A 20604-nucleotide genomic window follows, 5' to 3' on the forward strand; every position below is an offset into this window, starting at 1 on the left:
AAGGGTGGATGTATCGGGCTCGGTGTTCACTGTTGCTAACGACGAAGCCGGTGGTGTAGCCTTTCTAGCACCCTTAATAGTCGGCAGGGGAAAAGGTCTATGCTGCAAATCTTCTAAACCAGACCAACAGCAATTTGGAGCTGGATGGTTGGTGGAAGCAGATGAGGGATCAATGGGCTGAACTAACTGGAGCTCTAGCTTGAGGTAGATTGATTTCAAATGCCTGCAGAGGGGAGGTTTTTACATGTCGGATGTTTATGCCTCCAGGATAGAAAATTTTAGTGGAGGCTAACAAGGAAGGCAGCAGGAGGAATACTGTACACAGAGGGTCTGGTTGATGGGAAATCGGACTGGGGATAGAGCAGGAGTTTATGAGGGAGCCAGGAAGGGGAGAAACAGGTGAGTCGTGTTGCTTTGGTTGCGGGTGTTACCTGTGGCGTGATGTCGACTGAGTCTGGAGAACCGTTCCCAGGTTTATCCTTCTGATATCGCCGGCTTATCGAGGCTGCCCCAGCGATGACGGGTTCTCACCAACGAACGCAACCAGTTAACTCACGGTAGCTGGCTGGCTGGTTGGTTGGTCACAGTTAATTTCTAGTTAACTAACAGCTAACTCGATAGTCAAGTTAGTTAACTAGTTAGTTAACTGGTTACAGTTAAACTACGGAGTAACTAGTTAACTGGATGCTGCTGCTGAGTAAGGTGTTAGTCATGAGCGGCTGCGGGATGGTTGATTCTGTTGGAGCCTAGGCTTCCTATTATGGACTAGCGCACCGCACAGTAGTATATAGCATCCCTGAGATAGGCTAACCAATACAATGCACTTCAGACGTCCAACAGATTCTTCTTCTTTGGTTGGAGGAGAAGCTAAGCTGATTCTGTCAGGCCTATCCGCCTTCTTACGTAATCCGCACTGTATATAACTTCCGCGTAGCTAGCGATCGCCTCATAATCAACCAAGCAATCTATCCTTGACAGGTTATGAGACCTGTTTTGCGCAAATAACTGCCAATTTGGGGGATTCTTGTCAAATATAGCATATATTAATCACTGCTCACTTCATTCAATATAATATTGTCTTATTTTATGTCAATTGATTGATTTGATGCACTCTTATATTATTATTATTTTTTCTGTGTTCAATTCATTCACTTAGTGAGTGAAAGAAAAATCTGCAACTTGCTAATTTTTCAGCAACTGATCACACAAGAACATGTCAATCTGCTCAATCAAGCTTATAGACAAGAATTTCATTGAATAAGATTACTTCATTAGAAAGAAAATTAATACAACATGATGAAATGTATGATGACTCACTCATAGTTGTGATTGAGTCAATTCAGTCAATCTGATCAATCTGAAAATGATCAGAGAGTCTTGAGCTCACTGACCCTCTCAGAGACATTCAGAAGTTTCAATATTGAATCTTCTGAAACACTCAATTGACAAGTTAGACTGATTACAGCCTCTATCATGATGAGACTGATCTGCTTACATCATGTCAAATATACTGATCTGACTTCTTCAGAAGATGAGGTGAAGATGTCTGTGATAATCTCTAACTCATCATCAATAATCAACTCTGAAGAATTGCAACTGAGGAGATTGAATCTTGAATGTCAAAAGATTGATTTAGAACTTCAAAAAGAGAGATGTAAAGAATTACAACTTCAACTTCAATTGAAGAGACTTCACACTCAGAATGACAGAGCTGCAATGTCTGCAAATCTGTCAACAGATTGAATATCAGCATGAGATCTGAACTTGAGATTCTGAATGCAATATAATCTCTATGATCTAGATAGCTGCATTGGCAAGGTGATCAGCCAGTTCAAACAGAATACTAAATATGTCATCAAGCTGAATGCTCTGGTCAGATCTTTGAATTATCTCTCCTGGCATATGAATATGAAGGCCAAGCTAATTAACACTTAATGCTGAGTTATATTGGAGGACAAGCAAGTCAAAAGCTCTGATGAGAACTCTGAATGAGCTTCTTTTTGAGAGATCAAAAATTGCTGACTTTACACATTCATTTCAAACACATTGGCAGCCAGCATTAGATCTCATTTTAATAAGTATGATAAGAACAGAATTGCTTATTCTCTTTGACACACAGTTGAGAAGAAGTTCTTCATCTCAAGAATACAGCTCTGCAGAAAAGCAGTTCTGATATTTATATCAATGAGTGGTGTTCAAGTCACTGACATACACATGTTTTTCAATAAGTTCAATGACATTACTATGAAATTGAAAATACTCAATATCTTATTGTCAAATGATATGATATTCCACATGTTCTATTCTGCACTTCTTAATATATGATGAAACTATGTACAAAAGAAAATTGAGGAGGTACAAGAGTTCAAATCAAAGTCTGTCATGTTGAATGTTCATTTAATCATGAAGAAAATACACTCTTGATTGAATCTCTTCAAAGAGATCAAGAAGCTCACTCAGATGACTAATTCTTCAGTCAATGTGACTCAGACTGAAAATGCAGCTGCAGATTTCAATAATAGCAACAATGTTCAAAATAATTCAGCCTGTGAAGACTGATTCAGAGAATATGAAGACTATCAAATGAGTGAACATTCAAAGTCTGACCTCTCAATCTGTCTGAAATGCAAGCATTATCATGACAGACTCTGCTGAGTAGTCAATCTGAATAGCATTTCTAAAGAATGAAGAATCATCAATGCAGCAAGAATAGAGAAATATAACAATAAGAAGAGTAGTGAGGACAAGAAGATCTCATCAACTGCAAATGACAACTCTGAGATATTTCAAATGACAAATCTAATGCAGATCATTAAAGTGTCTGCATACTCTGCTGAATCAATCATCAATTCACTCATCATATGAGATAGTGAGGCTGAATGTCATATTGTGTGTGATCAATCATGATTTTCTCAAATAACAGAGATTAGCAGCTCTATGATTCAAGTGATCAATAAGACTATCTTGAAGATTCAAGGAATCAGAGTCATCTTCATCTCAGTCAGAGAAAGATTAATTGAATTTGATCATGTCTATTTAATGTCAGACTTATTCATCAATCTCATATTCACTGATCTATTGAAGTGTCAGAGCTATATTCACTGTGATCTGCAGATGAATGCTGAAAATTACTTTGAGATAATAGTATCTACAGAAAATAACATCTTCTACATGATTTTGAATTTCAATAATATATATGTTCTATCTGACACTCTCTCTATGTTCAGAAGTATTATGAATGATCTGAAGCTTGAATCACTGACATACTTGATGATTCTGAAGCTCAGAGTGATTTCAACAGATTATGATCTGAACACTACATCACTGAGTCTTTTCAATCACAATGACATGGAGCAGCTGATTAACCTGAAGGATTCAGATACTGATACCTTCATTTTGTTCTCATCAACTCACTTACTCATCATTATGCTGAAGCAGCTATCAATTGATGAGTAGCACTGATGATTGAGTCATATTAATGAGAAGAATCTAATTAAAATATTATGAGAGCTCTGTTTTGAAATTGTCATCATCAGTTCAAAGAAGCTCTCATTCTGCATCACATGTGTTAAAGTCAAGCATAAATGTGTAAGTTATAAAAATGCTCTCCTACACCATGTCATCTGCAAAGATCTTAAGATCTGAGTGGACCTATTCAGAGGTGGAGAAACACTTGATAATGAAGAAGATACATCATTCTATGTGAATAAGAAGCTCACAATGATGATCACTGACAATGTCATATAAATGCAGTGAATCTTTCTATTGAAGCACTGCAATGAGACTCTAAAATATATATGAACCTTCAATCAATTTATGAAGAATCTGCTCAATTGTGATGTCATGATTATTTACTCTGATTATAATGAGTTGAATTCAAACATGACAGCTGTCTATATGATGAGTGAGAGTATTAAATGAGAATCAACTCTGTCTCATACTTCACAGCAAGATGATGTGTCTGAACATTCTATTGACCTGATTATTGAAAAAGTCTGAATGTTATTAATAGATTCATTCACTTCTACTTAGATGTGAGATGAGGTGGTAATTGCAGTGACTGAAATGCTTAATCTTATGTCAACATCAGTCAAGCTCTATAATGATGTAGAGGATCTGAATCTAAAGTCAATTACTTCATATGAAGCTTGACTTGAGGCTCTGTCCTCTGCATGTAAAATACTGATGAGAGTGCAAGACTTATTTAAAAATAGTGCTCAAGCTGAATATAAAGATGACTTTACAATCACAGAAGCTTATATTTACAGGCTATAATGATTTTACTAATTATAGATTGATCAATTCTTCTAATGATTGTCTTTACACATCAAAAGACATGATATTTCAAGAAGATCTTCATTTGATGAATTCTTTGACTCTGTTTGAGCAAGATGTCAAGAATCTGTCTTCTGCTGTCTGTGTGACTGCAGTTGCAATTCTCTTCACTCAACATGATTTATCAACAGATGATTTCATGATAAATGAGAAGTCTCTATCTGTCCTTTCAGTATTTTTACATTCTACAAATAATTGATGAATAGACTATGAGATTACTGTGTGAATTTCAACATTTTTGGTGCAGAACACTACTGCTCTTCCAGGATTCACTTTAGAGATGAAGGATTCTTCAATGTTCATTGAGAATATTACTTCAGTGAGAAAGGTCTCAGTGAGAAATTTCACTGACAATTTGACTGACATCTCTGCAGATTCTGAGATTGCTGACTTGTCAGTTCTGAAGAACTTCACTCAGACTCAAGCATCTGCAGATTGAAAATATTACTTTCATGTCTGTGTTAATAAGATTAACCATCTCAAGCAGATTGATGCATGGTGACTAGTTGAAAGAATCTCAGATATGATGATTCTACATAGTCAATGAGTGTTTGACAAAAAGATTAATAATATAAGTAGAATTGATTGATATAAGATCTGCTGAGTAGTCTGTGGCAATTATCAAGAAAAGAGTGTCAACTATTCAAAGACATTTGCATCAGTTGTATTGACTTTCATCTTCTGAGCACTTATGACAATCTCAGTATTCTGAGAATGACATGTTCTGCAGATTGACATGATTACAGCATTCTTAAATGCTCAGCTTCTCATCAATGAATGTATATATATGCATCAACTTGCTGGGTTCTGTGAGAGACATGACAATCTGATATGTGAATTGATGCAGAGACTATATGGCCTGAAGCAAGCAGTACTATTATGATATGAGAAGCTGCAAAAAATACTATTAAAAACAGACTTCTGCATCAGTTCTCATGACATCAGTTTTTTCATAAATGACATCTGCAAGGTCTATATAATCATCTACATGAATGATGTTCATCTATACAGTCTGAATATATCAGATATTAAGTGAACAAAAGCTCAGATCATCACTAATTATGAGATCAAGAATGTGAGCAATTCAAACTGATATTTGAATATGAAGATTGATTGAGATGCTGAATCATTATCATTGTCTCAGTCACTGTTCATAAAGAATCTGCTTGAGAAATTCTCAATGATTGACTGTCACTCAACATCTTCTTCTATGAAGGAGAATGTTGATTTCATAAGTGATAATGAAGAATCAGTTACTTATACAGCAGAATTTACATTATGTTTCTATCAATCAGAGATTGACTCTCTGCAATATCTCACTGTCAATATACACTCTGATATAAACTTTGCTGCTGACTTTCTAGGAAGATTCAGCTCTCATTCTATCTCAAAGAATTGAGTAGCATTCAAGTGAATTTTTAGATATCTACAAGACACATCTGACATAGATGTGTTCTACTGAAAAGATGCAGATATAGAATCTATGGCATTTGCTGATGCTGATTGAGTGAACTGTGATCTGAGTTCTCACTTTATCACTGAATATGTTATTTATATGACAGGAGATTCTGTTGCTTGATGAAGCAGCAAGCAGACAGATATTTCAAAATCATCTACTAAGATCAAATATATTGCATTCTCAGAGACTGTCTATGAGCTTGTCTGCCTCTGAGAATTGCTAGAGGATGCCAGCTTCATACTATCTCAGCTCAATAATCTTGATGATAATGATGATCTGATTGAATCACTAGTCAATAAGCTGACATATATGATTCAGACAGATAATAAATCAGCAATTGAACTGATCAAAAGTGAGACTATTTCACATCATTCTAAGTATATAAAGATCTGCTTTCATACTCTTCAGAATCTTATTCACAAGAATGAGATCTTGATTGATTATGTTCTGTCTGCTGAGAATGCAGCAGACAGACTGATCAAGCTGCTTGAGGTGACTAGATACACTCTATGATAACAGATATTAGAAGACACAGTAAGCAGGCAGAAATAATTATATGAAGAAAATGACTGATTTTTCAACAATATGAGTTTTCCAGTCAAATTATACACTAATACCTAGCTACAGACTATTTTTTGTATGTAATCTTGTGTACAGTTACATTGGTGAGTGGGAGTGTCAGGCCTATCTGCCTTCTTATGTAATTCACACTGTATATAACTTCCGCGTAGCTAGCAATCGCCTCATAATCAACCAAGCAATCTATCCTTGACAGATTCTGTATACACTAATCACGTGCGGCGGAGCGGCTGCCCGGGCAACGCATGCCCAACAGCGGCACACCAGGAACATGTGGCATGTGTGTGTGTGTATGTGTTTTTATTTAACGCCCGGTTAGTCCACATGCCTTAAGGGCACGTGATCTAGTAGAGTCTGCGTCAAACTATAGAGTGGGTAGAGCTACACCTGTAGGTGACTATCTATCTAGTAGCTATCTTACAAATGAGGCAAAATGAGTTGTGTCTTGCTGCACTGGCAGAGCTCATGAGTCAGTTGTCATAGAGCAGAGATTTTGAGAGATTTTAGATTTGTGAGAGGAAGATAGAGAAGACAGATATGAAGAAAGACAAGAAAGAAAAGAAAGAAGAGAAAAGAGAGAAAGAAGAAGAAGATGATGAGAAAGACAGAGACAAGACAGAGAAGAGAATGATCTGTGAGATTTGATCTGAAGATGCATGACAGTGCATTGAACAGATATTCTGATAGAAGACTGTTTCTCTTAGTCAGTTATTGAATTCTAGAGCCTCATGTGAGATTGTCAGTGTCTCATGAAGATTGTAGATAGATCAGTACTGCTTTGCTGCTTTTCTTGCAAGAGTGCAATAGTAGAAATGTTCTGAGATTTTGCTATGTTCACACTGGCAGTAGCACTCTGCATCTTCATACTTAAGATGGCTGTGATAGACTGCAAAGTCTTCATGATCTGATCAGACAGCATAAAGCTTTTCTAATGTGAAGTGTGAAAGTTTTACCTCTGTTGAGACTCTCTTTAGTGAGATCTCCAGCTTCATATAGTGTTTGAGCTGATTTTTGATCCAGTAGTTCTCAAAGACCTGTGTGATTTGTTTCATAGTGTGCTGCTTTATATAAGCTAGAGTGCCTATGCTGTCAGGTTGAAATATCATACTTGCACTTGCTGTCTGCACTGCAGCTGCTTTGACTTCATGATCTGCCTTTTCATTATCAGTCACACCTGTGTGGCCTGGGACTCATCTAATGATCACTCTGCTCTGAGTGGTCAATGAGAGTCTATCTCTGCTCTGCCAGGCCTTTATGACTTTCAGAAACTGCATGAAGACCTGCTGACTAGAGGTGTTTGACACAGATTCAAGAGCTCATGCTACCTTCAAATTGTCTAGACAAATGTAGATGTTGCTGACAAACTTCATCTGAGACAAGGTGATGACTTTCTTTAGACCCTGCAGGGCTGCCATTGCCTCTGTGTCAAAGATCTCTGCTTTATTCATTGACAGATTTTCTGTGAAGATTAGATGATATTCACTATCTCAGCATATAGTTCATTCTGCATCAGTTGCACACTGAGAATGCTCTATCTGTGAATCATTGATAAAGATCATCAGATTCAGGGGATTGTGTTGTTGTAGTCAGCTCTTAAAGTCTTGTACTGTCTGTTTCTTTATGCAGTCTGCCTCATACTCAATCTGCAGATCTTCTTTTCTGAGAAATCTCATTCAAGAGAGTGTGAGTAGAGGATCATATGCTTCTATCCCACCAGCATGACTGGACACTCTAGACAGATATGTGATATAGAGCTTGGTGATAGCTACTTTATTAAAGCATCTCACTAGCAGATGTCTCTTGTCAAGCTTTTTGATTCTTACTGTAAATACAGCATGCTGATTGTCTAGTGTCTCTTTCATTGACATGATTTCTAGCTCACAGTGTAGAGCTGAAATGGGTGTGATCTTGTAGACTAACAGTGCCTCTCACAAAGCATCTCTAAGAGCTAGATCTAGCTTTCTGACTAGGCAATTCATTCAATTGAAGATTTTCTTTTCTTTCTCCATTTGTGTGACTTCAGGCCATCAGGCCTCTGCTCCATAGCAGAGCACAGAGAGCACACAGACCTGAATGAATTGTCTAAGCAGTTGTACTGAGGCACCTCTTGCTGTGTTGCTTAGTGCCTGTATGTTATTAGATATCTGTCATGCCTTAGCCATCATGGTCTTCATGTGTTTCTTGAAGCTCAGTTTTCTATCTAATCAGATTTCTAGATATCTTATGAAGCTTTTCACTGCATTTGCTATAATAGAGTGAGTGTCAGATGTTGTTTCAAGATCAATTGAGAGGTTTGAAAGGATTCTGTACTGTGTGAAGTGTGCTATCTCAGTTTTGACAAAATCAAATGTCAGCTCTTCTTTGCTGGCTCAATCATTTAGCAACTTGAAATCCTTCTGAAGAGCAATAATATTTTCTTCAAAAGTGATTCCAGCACTAAGCAGTCCTAGATCATCTGTGTAGCCTGAGCATGCACATCTTCTTTGTATAGTTTCTAGAAAGAACAGAGGCTGAATAAACAGCATGAATAGAATAGATGAGACTGGTGAGCCTTGTGGAAGCCCTGCTGAGATATCAAAGAGCTTTCTCAGAAGTTCATTCAATCTGATTCTGCCTGTGCATTCTGTCATGAAGCTTTTCACTCATCTAATTAAATTTGATGATCAGTCTTGTTCTTGCAATCTCTGCAGCATTCTTTCTCTGAGTACAGCATCAAAAGCATTCTTGATGTTCAGAGTAAGAAGAGAGACTACTTTTCCATGAGCCCAGACTTCCTCTATATCATGAATCATCACTGCCACTAGGTCTGAGGCAGCCCGCCCAGGGAGGACTTCAAAATGCTGAAGATGGACAATCTTCTCTTGTATAGCTGTTCAGGCCAGTCTATAGACTATCAGACATTTCAGTCCCTTTCTCAATGTTGAGAGAAGAGCTATAAGTCTGTAGAATTGCAGAAGTGTTGAATCTCTGTTGATCTTAGACAGCACAATCAGTGTGACATCTTGAAAGAAGATTGAGTATCAGTCAACTCTAAGACAGACTCTGAACAGCCTTTTCACTGATATCTTAATATGTGATCATGTCTTTTGTAGCACCTCTGTTGGCACTTCATCAATTTCTGAAGTGATATTATCTGTGTTCAGCAGAGAACTTTGTATCTCATGTGCTGAGACAACAGAAAATGATAATTTGACAGATGATGAATTGAATCAGCTAACTGAGATATTCTCTCTGCTTGCAGCCTTCTGTAAGAGCATCTGTTGCAGAAGGTCTCTTTTCTCTCTAGGAGTTGTTCATGTTCACCCAGTCTCTACATCTACAAGAGAGGAGAAATGAAAGGAGTCAGTTGAATGAGCTCATTTGATCATCTTAAAGATATCTTTTCCCACTGAGGCCTCTGCTATCTTGTCTTGTCAGTATTCTCTCTTGACTTTTCTGATGATTCTGACTACATTGCTTTTTGCTTCTCATAAAAAACTAGAGTCTAGGCACTATGCACAATGTAGTGTTGTCACTGCTTTCTGACAGTTCTCATTTCATCATGGCTGACCTGTGCCTTGCCTGATGCTCTTCTTGATGAAACTTTTCAGAGAAGCTATTAGTGCATCTGTGATATCTTTAGTCAGAGCATCCAGCTGATCTGTATTGGAGTACTCTGAGATATCACATAGTTTGTCTAGTTTTGACTTATAGACCTTCAGCATCTGATTAAAGACCTTCTCATTCATGATGTTGAGATGGAAAAAATGAGTTGATCTGTCAGGCCTTGTGCCCTGTGAAAGACTGATTTTGATGAGAAGAGTCTGATGATCAGAGAAAGTGTAAAGAAATCTGTTCATCTGTGTGTTCACTTCTTTGATAACTAATTTCAGGGTGGCCCAGGCCAGGTCTATCATGTTATGCCCATGTGTGGAAGTGTCTGGGTTCATGATGAGAGTAAAGTTGAAATTCATGATTCATTGAAGAAATGATTCTGCTCACATGCTTGAAGACACTCCTGGTTGTCACACAGAGTGCTTGATATTGAGGTCATCAGCAAGAAGCAACAGAAGTGCTGAGACAGACCAGAAGAGAAGACAGCTCACATCTTGTTCAGAATCCTCTGCACCTGAGAGTGTATTATATATGTTGACTGTCTGAAGCTGTAGACTTCAGACCTGTATGTGCAGCATGTAAATGTCTCAGTTTTCTGCTCAGAGATCTGAAACTGCATGAGCATGAATTTGTGAGTGTTTACACACATAGATGAAGACCTGTGACTTTCTGTCCCACTTTTCAATTGAGACAAAGCAGTTGAATGCTGAATGCTTTTTGAAGATGCATTGACTTAAGTTTCTGTGAATTCAGAGTTTCTATATGAGAAGAATGTCAGTCTTTCTTTCAAACACTAGATTGAGAGCTGTCTCATGTGCTGAGCTCTCTTTTTCTACATTGACTTGCATAATCTACAGGAATTGTGAAGATCTAGAGTTCTTCTTCATTAAGTAGCTGAAAGAAGAGTGTTGTTGTGTGAGATGATGTGTTGAATGTTGCATTAGATGTTGTGTTGAGCATCATGTCTAATGCTGTGTCTGATACTGTGCTCAATGCTGTGCTTGATACTGTGTTTAATGTCAGTATGAGATTAGATTTACACTCAGTAGAATCATTCAATCTCAGATCTGCTGATGACTCTCAATCATCACATTTGCTGTTACTTGTCTTGATCAAGTATGTCTTACTCTGTGCATTACAGATATTTCTCAGCTGATTTCTTGAGTATCTTTGAACAGTCTCATTCTTTATCTCTGATCTGATAAAGCAGAATGAATCATCTGCAGCATGTGATTCAAAATAGTTAGTGCAGTGATTGAGACATTCACATGCTTCATTCTTCTTATGACAGAATGAATTTTCTTTCACATGATTCTTAGAACTACATTTTTTGCAGTGAGGGACATGAAGACAGTATCTCTATTGATGAAATTCTCAGCATTTGCTGCATTGTTGTATTTTAATCTTAGATGTCTTTCTGATCACTGATCTTTGATATTCATATAGTTTCATTTTTGATGACAGATTTACTGCTGTCTCTTGTGAAAAGTGTAATATAATAGTGACTGTTGAGTTTTCAGAGTGTATTTTTGCTCAGTAACTCTGAACAGACTTGATTCTGATTTAAAGTGTGAATTCTTCTGTCATGAATTCTGCTGAGAGATGCAGAGTTTCATCATCATAATCACTAATCTTCATAAGCAGCTCAGAAATCAAACAGATGATTCAATATTCTTTCTTCTCTATCTGAACATTGATGAGAGTGACTGCTAAAATATTCTTTTGAGCTAGTAGAGTCTTCATGTCTTACAAGCTTCTAGAAATGATGACAATGTCTGTGAGAATGACTTGAACTGCTGTGATGACTGCTGTCAAAGACTCTGAAAGTTCAGTCTTCAGCTTTCTAAGAGTAGCAATTGAGCTTGCTTTGCAAGCTAGATGATCTGAAGAAAGATGTGTAAGAATTCATGATGTTTTTTCTTCTCTGAGATTATTTCTAAGCAGAGGTTTCTGCAGTATGATTGCTGATGTTTTTATTACATTGATGCTGTCTGCAGCTGTCTTTGTGTAGATAGGAGCTCTTGCATCATTTGCATCAGTGAAGTCAGCAGACTTGATTGTGATGAACTGCTTAGTTGTTTCTAGACTTTCATTGTATTAGTTCTTGACTAACATCTTCACAGCAGCTTCAAGGGCCAGTGTTCTTGATAGATCTTTTGTCTTTATGACATCTAGATCTTCTTCAATCTGATCAAGTATATTTGCAGCAGCTAGTGCTTCTGCATGAGATTTCTGTACCTCAGTCTCATAGATGACTAGAAGATCATTAGTCATCAGATCATGTAGATTGAGGTGAATTGATATGACATTTCTGCTCTTTGAGCTGCCTGCTGGTGTAGAGGAGCTTGAAGACTCCATGTCATTCAGTTCACATGTGCGGCAGGTGATTGGGGTGAGGAGATGAAGTCTCTTGAGTGGACAGCATATGGGGGAGCAGATGTGTGTCAAGGCTCAGGACATGTTCAGTGATGTTGGGGGACTGGGTGCGCTGGCAGTGCTGCATCAGCACACCATCAGACTTGCTGCCTGAGAGGATGGGAGAGAGCTTATAGGAATGTGATCAGAATTGATTAAGATGATGCAAAACAGCAAGTTTGATCTCGTGCGTTGTGTGTGTTGTGTTGATGGTTGGTTGGTTGACATGTGGCATGTGTGTTGTAATTTGTAATTTGTGTGGGATGGTTGAATCTCTCATATTGGGAGGCCTAGCTAGCTATCTAATATACGCTATATCACGTGCGGTGGGGCGGCCGCCCGGGCAACACACGCCCAACACCCCCCCACGCATCAAATGTGCAGGATATTATGTCCTCCGCGTATTCAAATCTAGCTATCCTATCCTAGATGTCAACCAAAACACACTACATACAAGATTTTGCTAGAATGAACTATTTTCCTTGTGAAAGACCTAGCAAACTGATAAAATGTTTAAATGCCACTGTGTCTAGAGGTTTTGTAAGCTCATCTGCTGCCATATCCTTTGTAGGAACATGGTCAATTGAAATCACCCCCTCATTCAATTGTGTACAGGAATAGTGGAATCTAGTGTTGATATGCTTGCTGCACATGGTAATCACTGCCACAGTGATGAGATCAATTGAACTCTTATTATCCACTCTAATCTGCAGAGGGTCCTTCATAATAAATCTCATATTCAACATCATATTGTGAATTCATGTAGCCTCATGTACAGCTTCACTAAGCACTATGTATTCAGCTTCATTAGAGCTCAAAGATATGCAAGGTTGCTTAGAAGATCATCATGAAATTGAGGCACCTGCTAGCAAGAAGATGAAACCTGACATAGATTTCTGATCATCATTCAGAGGTCCTGCCCAATTGAAATTCATATATTCAATGGGTGTAAATGTAGCATTTGGGAATTGAACACACTCACAATCATCAGGCCCCTTGTATGAGATGCCTAGATTGCTCATTTCTTTCAAATAGTGTATGACATGAAGTAGAGCTTTCCACACCTTGAGGGTGGGAATGGCATTTTTCTGTGCTAGGAGAGATGCCGCATGAGTGATATTCAGACATAATTTGACTGTGAGATATTGTAAGCAGTCAATGCCATGTTGATAATGCTGTTTTGTAAAACCAGCTTCTTTTTCAGAGACAGAGGAGTTGTCAATTTGAAGTCCTTCTTCCATTGGTGTATGAATGGTGACAGCATTCTCCAGGTGGAAATCTTGCACTAAACAATTGATATACTATTTCAGTGTCAATTTGATTCTGCCATCCTGATGATGTTCAACCTCCATACTCAAATATTTTGACAGCTCTTTGAGATCTTTGATCTCTAACTTGCTCACTAATGTTTCTACTAATCAATCAGTGTTCACAGGCTCTTCCACCATTATGTGAAGATTGTCAACATAGATTGTCATATAGAGGTGCCTACAGATCATATGCCATCATAGAGCAGAGTCATAGGGGGACAGGGCAAATCCATTCTCACACAACAATGCTGTCAAGTAATCATATCAAATCTTCACTGTCAGATTCAATCCATATAGAGATTCTTCCACAGCACAAACCAATGTCTGTGGAGCTCCTGCTTCAAATCTGGTGAGCTGTCTCATATAGATCATTCATCCCAGTCAGTCATGAAGATATGCCATCACAATATTGACTTGACATAGTGTCCATCCTTTTTTCACTGAGATCGCAAACATCATATGATTTGTAGTGTCATTAATCACAGGGGTGTACATCTCTTCATGAGATCTCTTTTTCAATCAATTACCACATGCTACTCAGTGAGATTTTTGTAATATTCTGTCCAGATCAGTGTTGAGGTCATTTGAGCAATCTTTTTCAACAAAGATTCAACAGTCTGATGCCACTGGTTCATCTGCAGGGACATCTGATCTTGGAATTAGAGTTCAGGTTTTCCATCATTTGAGATCTGCAATCTCATGTTGCATTGATTTCTTCCAATATTCTCCTATGCCTGGTTGATTCATGGCATCCTTGTACATCTTTGGCAATGAACCTGTGATAGGAGAAGGGACATACATAGTGAATGATTTCACAGGTCTTATTCATTTGATGTCTTCAATTTCAAGAACTTTGCCATTCTCAACCAAGTAGATTGTAGGATTGAATGCTAGTCCTTCAATGTTTGTTTCATTCATACACTTTTTTGAGAGGAAAATCACATCACTGATGATCAGAAGCTTGTCTGTCACAGGATTCCACAAATGAAAAATCAATTTACTGTGAAAACCAATAAGCTTATATGATTCTGCCCTGGCAGACAGCTTATCTATGGGTTTTTGCAATCTGTGAAGGTGAGCATAAATGTCTGATCTGAGCTCACAGAAGTGCAAAACCTCTGGTGGGATGTTTAGAAGTGCAGAGAACAGGATTGTATGAGGACAGTGTACAAGCTGCAATTCATCCATAGTATCTATAGGCCAAAATTTCAAATTATACAAGACAGTGGAAGTAGGTGTGTTGTTTGTGATTGACACTATTGTTTTCAAAATATCTACCCAGAACTTCTTAGGGATATCCTTTCCTATAAGGACTGCCCTAGCACGTGCCATGATCATATGAATGCCGCACTCCAATACACTGTCTTGATGGGGGGAATGAGAGATTGTAGACTCCCAAATCATCCCCTGACTGATCATAATTGTAGACATCTTATTGGAACAGAATACATCATCAATATTCATTCTCACATACGCAGGCGGGGTGAAACTGAGGTTTTTCATGAATTGAACCCAGTGGCTGTAAAAATCAACAGCTTGATCCTTTGCATGCAAAAAGTAGATTCATCTATAACAGGTGGCATCATCAGTGATTAGCATGTAATATTTCATCCTCTGGTGAGATTCAACAGGGTGATCATTCATCTTGTTGAGCATCTTGCCTCCACCTGTGATATCAATATGCACACATTTCATCACTTGTAGCACCCATGGCATCAGGGTCTGTGAGTATTTTTGTGTCATTCCAGCTTTGACACAGGCATCGCAGAATAGTCCTGATTTGGGGCCTTTGATTCATACACCTGATAGTGGATTCTTTGCCAAAGCAATTATCATCTCAACATGAATATGACTCAGGTCAACATGCCATTCTGTGAGGGTTTTCAATATCTTATTCAGTTTATCACCAGATTCATTGACCATCACCATCACGTCTCTGTATACATAGAATTGGGCGGTGAAGTTGACTGCTTTGGACACATGATGAATGTCAACTTCTGATTCTCATTCAACAATCTTGTATATGGAGCTTTGGGGCATTCAGATCATGGTAAATATGACACTGTTTGGCACTCAAATAATGAAATAAGACAGAGTAGATGAGGATAATTCAAATCAGAAACCCTGGTCTTCTAGCTTTGTGAACAACAACAGGTTGACAGTTAGATTTGGGATTCAATGAATGTCTCTTATCATGATATCCCCCTCATCTGATTCTAGGAGGATATCTCCAACTTCCTTAACCTGTCCCTGTCCTCCATCAGTCATATTAACTTTGAGATTACCTTCAAAAGACACTGTATGTATCATTGAATGCTTCTCACCACTCATATTGAAGCTGGCGCAGGTATTCAAATACCATGATTTGAATGATATCTCAGATGACGCGGATAGTGTGATCACAGCATTGGCACTAGGTTGAGAGGCAAGGAGATCTGACATCTTCTTGTTGTTTTTGTCATTCTTATATCTACCTTTCCTCTTATTATTCTTCAGTTTCCATCTGTCACTATTCTCATTGATATTCTTAACAATCTTATTCTTATTTGCTTCCCTTCATCAATCAGTCACTAACTCCAGGTGCTGGCACCAGCAGGTCTTATTTGTATGTTCTACACAGTCACAAACATTGCATTTTGAGGCAGTAGTCAACATATTAGACTGCTTGTTATCACCATTCATGGTGGCAGTGTTTGCTTTATAGGTCTTCAGACAATCAGACTCTTTTGTCTTGCTTGTATAATTGATTAACTGCTTCATCAAATCATCAATATTCATGTTCACAATTGGATCTTGGCCAGTTGTGTAGAAGTCATCAAGATGAGTCTTTACAAATGCCTTCTGATGATCATGTAGGCCAATAAGGAAAAGATCATGATAAAAATCATCATCTTGTGTGGCTAACTCCTTATGCTGTGCAATCAGGTAGTGAAATCTTCTTTGATAGGCAAGATAGTCATTATCCTTGACAGCAAGGTTTGAGAGCTCTTTCATGATGTTCATATGTTCCTCTGCCAATGAGACAGTGTATTCCTGGCTGATCTTCTGCCATAGGGCAGCTGTGTTATCCAGTTCTAATACTCCAATTGTTGTATGTACAGGTCCCAGTAGGGACTGCAACATTTGATGGTATAAGGCCTTTGTATGTACTGTCCAATGCTCTTTATCCAACTGATTGATGTCATATTCTTCAGGTGGTTCATGTTGGTTTTTCATAAGAATATCAGTGACATCAATAACCTCCATGTCTGCCAGGATGCCAATCCTTCATGCTTGGTAGTTGATTCCATCAAACATCATCACAGTCTTTGTATCCATCAAAGCTTGCACCTCCTTATGATATTCACATATCTTCTGTTTTAAGGTATACACAGAGGTAGTATCACTTGTACAGGTGTTCTCCCACACAGTCATCATCTGTTGACAAAACATGAGAAGATCAGCTGTGGTCATTGTGATCATGCTGTTGACATTGAGAGTAGAGATTGAAATAGAGTCAGGATTTGAGCTAGGGGTCCTGTCATCCTCTGATTCATCATGTATGAGCCCTTTCCCTGTATCACAGATTGAGCTGGCTTCTTTCATTGCTTCTTCCACTAACACATATTCAGTTTCTCCTTCATCTTCTGAGGTGAGCACTGTATCCACTACACCTTCTTCATAGAGTGTAGGGAATGTCTCTTGGGCCTTTGAATGGGAACATAGAGATCTCTTTCATTCTGATTGAGGAGTAGAGGGTAATCTACTCATCTAGACACAAGACTTGAGTATCCTCAGATCAAAAATTTAAGAAAAGAAAGAAAATCAGGAAAAAGAGAAAAATGATGTTTTGTTTTGATTCCTTCGCGGATGCGATCACTTTCTCACAACAGAGAGTATCCCCTTGGGATCTTCTGATTTTTAGTGTAAAAAGAGTGTTTTTAAAGGAAATCTAGTCGAACTCATCCAATATCGCGTTGGTTGCAGTGTATTCTAATTAAAACGTCTTCTTTTGCTTAAAAAACTGCTATCCGGGCCATAACCTGTGGGATGGTTGAATCTCTCATATTGGGAGGCCTAGCTAGCTATCTAATATACGCTATATCACGTGCGGCGGGGCGGCCGCCCGGGCAACACACGCCCAACAATTTGTAACTCTACCCCCACAAGTCCTCTAGTCTTTCTTACAACTACATCAGCGTGGGGCAACAACTCTCTGATCGTTATACAAAAACATCTTAATCAATCCTGATCACATCCCTATAAGCTCTCTCCCATCCCCTCAGGCAGCAAGCCTGATGGCGTGCCGACGCAGCGCCGCCAGCGCGCCCAGCCCCCCAACACCACTGAACGCGTCCCGAGCCTTGACGCGCATCTGCTCCCCCATACGCCGTCCACCCAAGAGACCCCATCTCCTCACCCCAATCGCCCGCCGCACATGTGAACTGAATGACATGGAGTCTCCAAGCTCCCCTACACCAGCAGGCAGCTCAAAGAGCAGAAATGTCGCACCAATTCACCTCAACCTACGTGGCCCGATGGCTAGCGATCTCCTAGCCGCCCACGAGGCTGAGGCACAGAAATCCCATGCAGAAGCACTAGCGGCTGCAAATATGCTTGATCGGATTGAAGAAGACCTAGATGTCATGAAGGCAAAAGGCCTATCAAGGGCACTGGCCCTTGGAGCCGCTGTGAAGGCGTTAGTCAAGGACTGGTACAATGGAAGTCTAGAAACAGCTAAGCAGTCCACCACAATCAAGCCTGCTGGCTTCACTGGTGCAAATGATGCAAGAGCTCCTACCTACGCAAAGACAGCTGCAGACAGCACCAATGTAACAAAAACACCAGCAACCATACTGCAGAAACCCCTGCTTAGGAATAACCCCAGAGAAGGAAAAACACCACAAATCCTCGCGCGCCTGCCTTCAGATCATCTAGCTCGCAAAGCAAGCCCAATTGCTACTCTTAGAAAGCTGAAGGCTGAACTCCCAGGGCCTTTGGCAGCAGCCATCACAGCAGTTCAAGCCATCCCCACAGGCATTGCCATCATTCCTAGAAGCTTGCAAGACATGGAGGCCCTGCTAGCCCAAAAGAATGTTTTAGCAGCCACCCTCACCAATACTCAGATAGAGAAGGAAGAACATTGGATCACCTGCCTGATTCCTGGGCTGCCCATGGAGATTAGTGACTATGGTGGTGGAACTCTGCATCTCTCAGCAGAATCCATGACAGAAGAATTCACACTCCAAACCAGAATCAAGCCTGTCCAGAGTCGCTGGGCAAAAATACACCCTGGAAACCCAACAGCCACTCTTATATTACACTTTTCGCAAGAGACAGCAGTAAACCTGCCATCAAAAGTGGAACTATATGGATATCAAAGACCAGTGATCAGAAAGGCACCTAAGGTCAAAATACAACAATGCAGCAAATGCTGGGGATTTCATCAAGAGAGATACTGCCTCCGCGTCCCTCGCTGCAAAAAATGCAGTTCTAAGAATCATGTGAAAGGAAATCCATCCTGTCATAAGGAGAATGAAGCATGTGGATGCCCCAATCGCTGCACTAACTGTCTTGGACCACATGCCGCGGATGATCCATCCTGCCCCGCCAGACCAGGGATAAAGAATGGGACTGTTCAAAGGCACTCAAGAAACCAGCTGAGGGATATCCGCAATGCACAGAGTAAGGCATACTTGGCCAAGGCAAGTAACAGCAAATGCGGTGGTCGAGGGCCATCAGCAGACCTGAGGTGAATGATCTACTGAGCATAGATCTAACCTCACACCGACATCAAACACAGCACAAGCACAGCATTGAGCACAGCATCAGGCACAGCATTAGGCATGGCGCCCAACCCAACATCTAATGCAACACCCAACACGTCATCTCACGCAACAACACCCTCCTTTCAGCTACTCAATGAAAGAAGAACTCTAGATCTCCGCAATTCCTGCAGATTATGCAAGTCAACGTAGGAAAAGGGGGCCCAGCACACGAGACAGCCCTCAATCTAGCGTTTGAAAGAAAGACTGACATCCTTCTCATACAGGAACCCTGGATTCACAGGAACTTAAGCCAACGCATCTCCAAAAAGCATCCAGCATTCAACTGCTTTGCCCCAATTGAAAAGTGGGACAGGAAGCCACGGGTCCTCACCTATGTGCGTAAACACCCACAAATCCATGCTCATGCAGTCCCAGGCCCCTGGGCAGAAAACCAGGACATCCACATGCTGCACATACAGGCCTGGGGTCTACAGCTTCAGACAGTCAACATATACAATGCACCCCCAGGCGCAGAGGATCCTGGACAAGGTGTGGGCTGTCTTCTCTCCTGGTCTGTCCCAGCACTCCCATTGCTCCTTGCTGGCGACCTCAATATCAAGCACCCCGTGTGGCAACCAGGAGTGCCTCCAAGCATGTGGGCGGAACCATTCCTGCAATGGACCATGAATTTCAACTTTACTCTCACCATGGACCCAGACACTCCCACACGTGGGCATAACATGATAGACCTGGCCTGGGCCACCCCGGAATTAGTTATCAAAGGAGTGGACACACAGGTGGACAGATCCCTTTACACTTCCTCTGACCACCAGACTCTTCTCACCAAAATCAGCCTTCCACAGGGCGCAAGGCCTGACAGGCCAACCCATTTTTTCTGTCTCGACACCATGAATGAGAAGGTCTTTAACCAGACGCTGGAGGCCTATAAGCCAAAACTAGACAAACTATGTGATTTCCCAGAGTACCCCAATACAGATCAGCTGGATGCCCTGGCTAAAGGTATCACAGATGCACTAATAGCTTCCCGTGGAAAGTTCCACCAAGAAGAGCACCGGGCAAGGCACAGGTCAGCCATGGTGGAATGAGGACTGCCAGAAAGCAGTGACAACACTACATTGTGCACAGCACCTAGGCTCTAGTTTTT

The sequence above is a fragment of the Paracoccidioides lutzii genome (genome assembly GCF_000150705.2).
Source record: "Paracoccidioides lutzii Pb01 unplaced genomic scaffold supercont2.31, whole genome shotgun sequence".
Classification (NCBI taxonomy): Eukaryota; Fungi; Ascomycota; class Eurotiomycetes; order Onygenales; family Ajellomycetaceae; genus Paracoccidioides; species Paracoccidioides lutzii.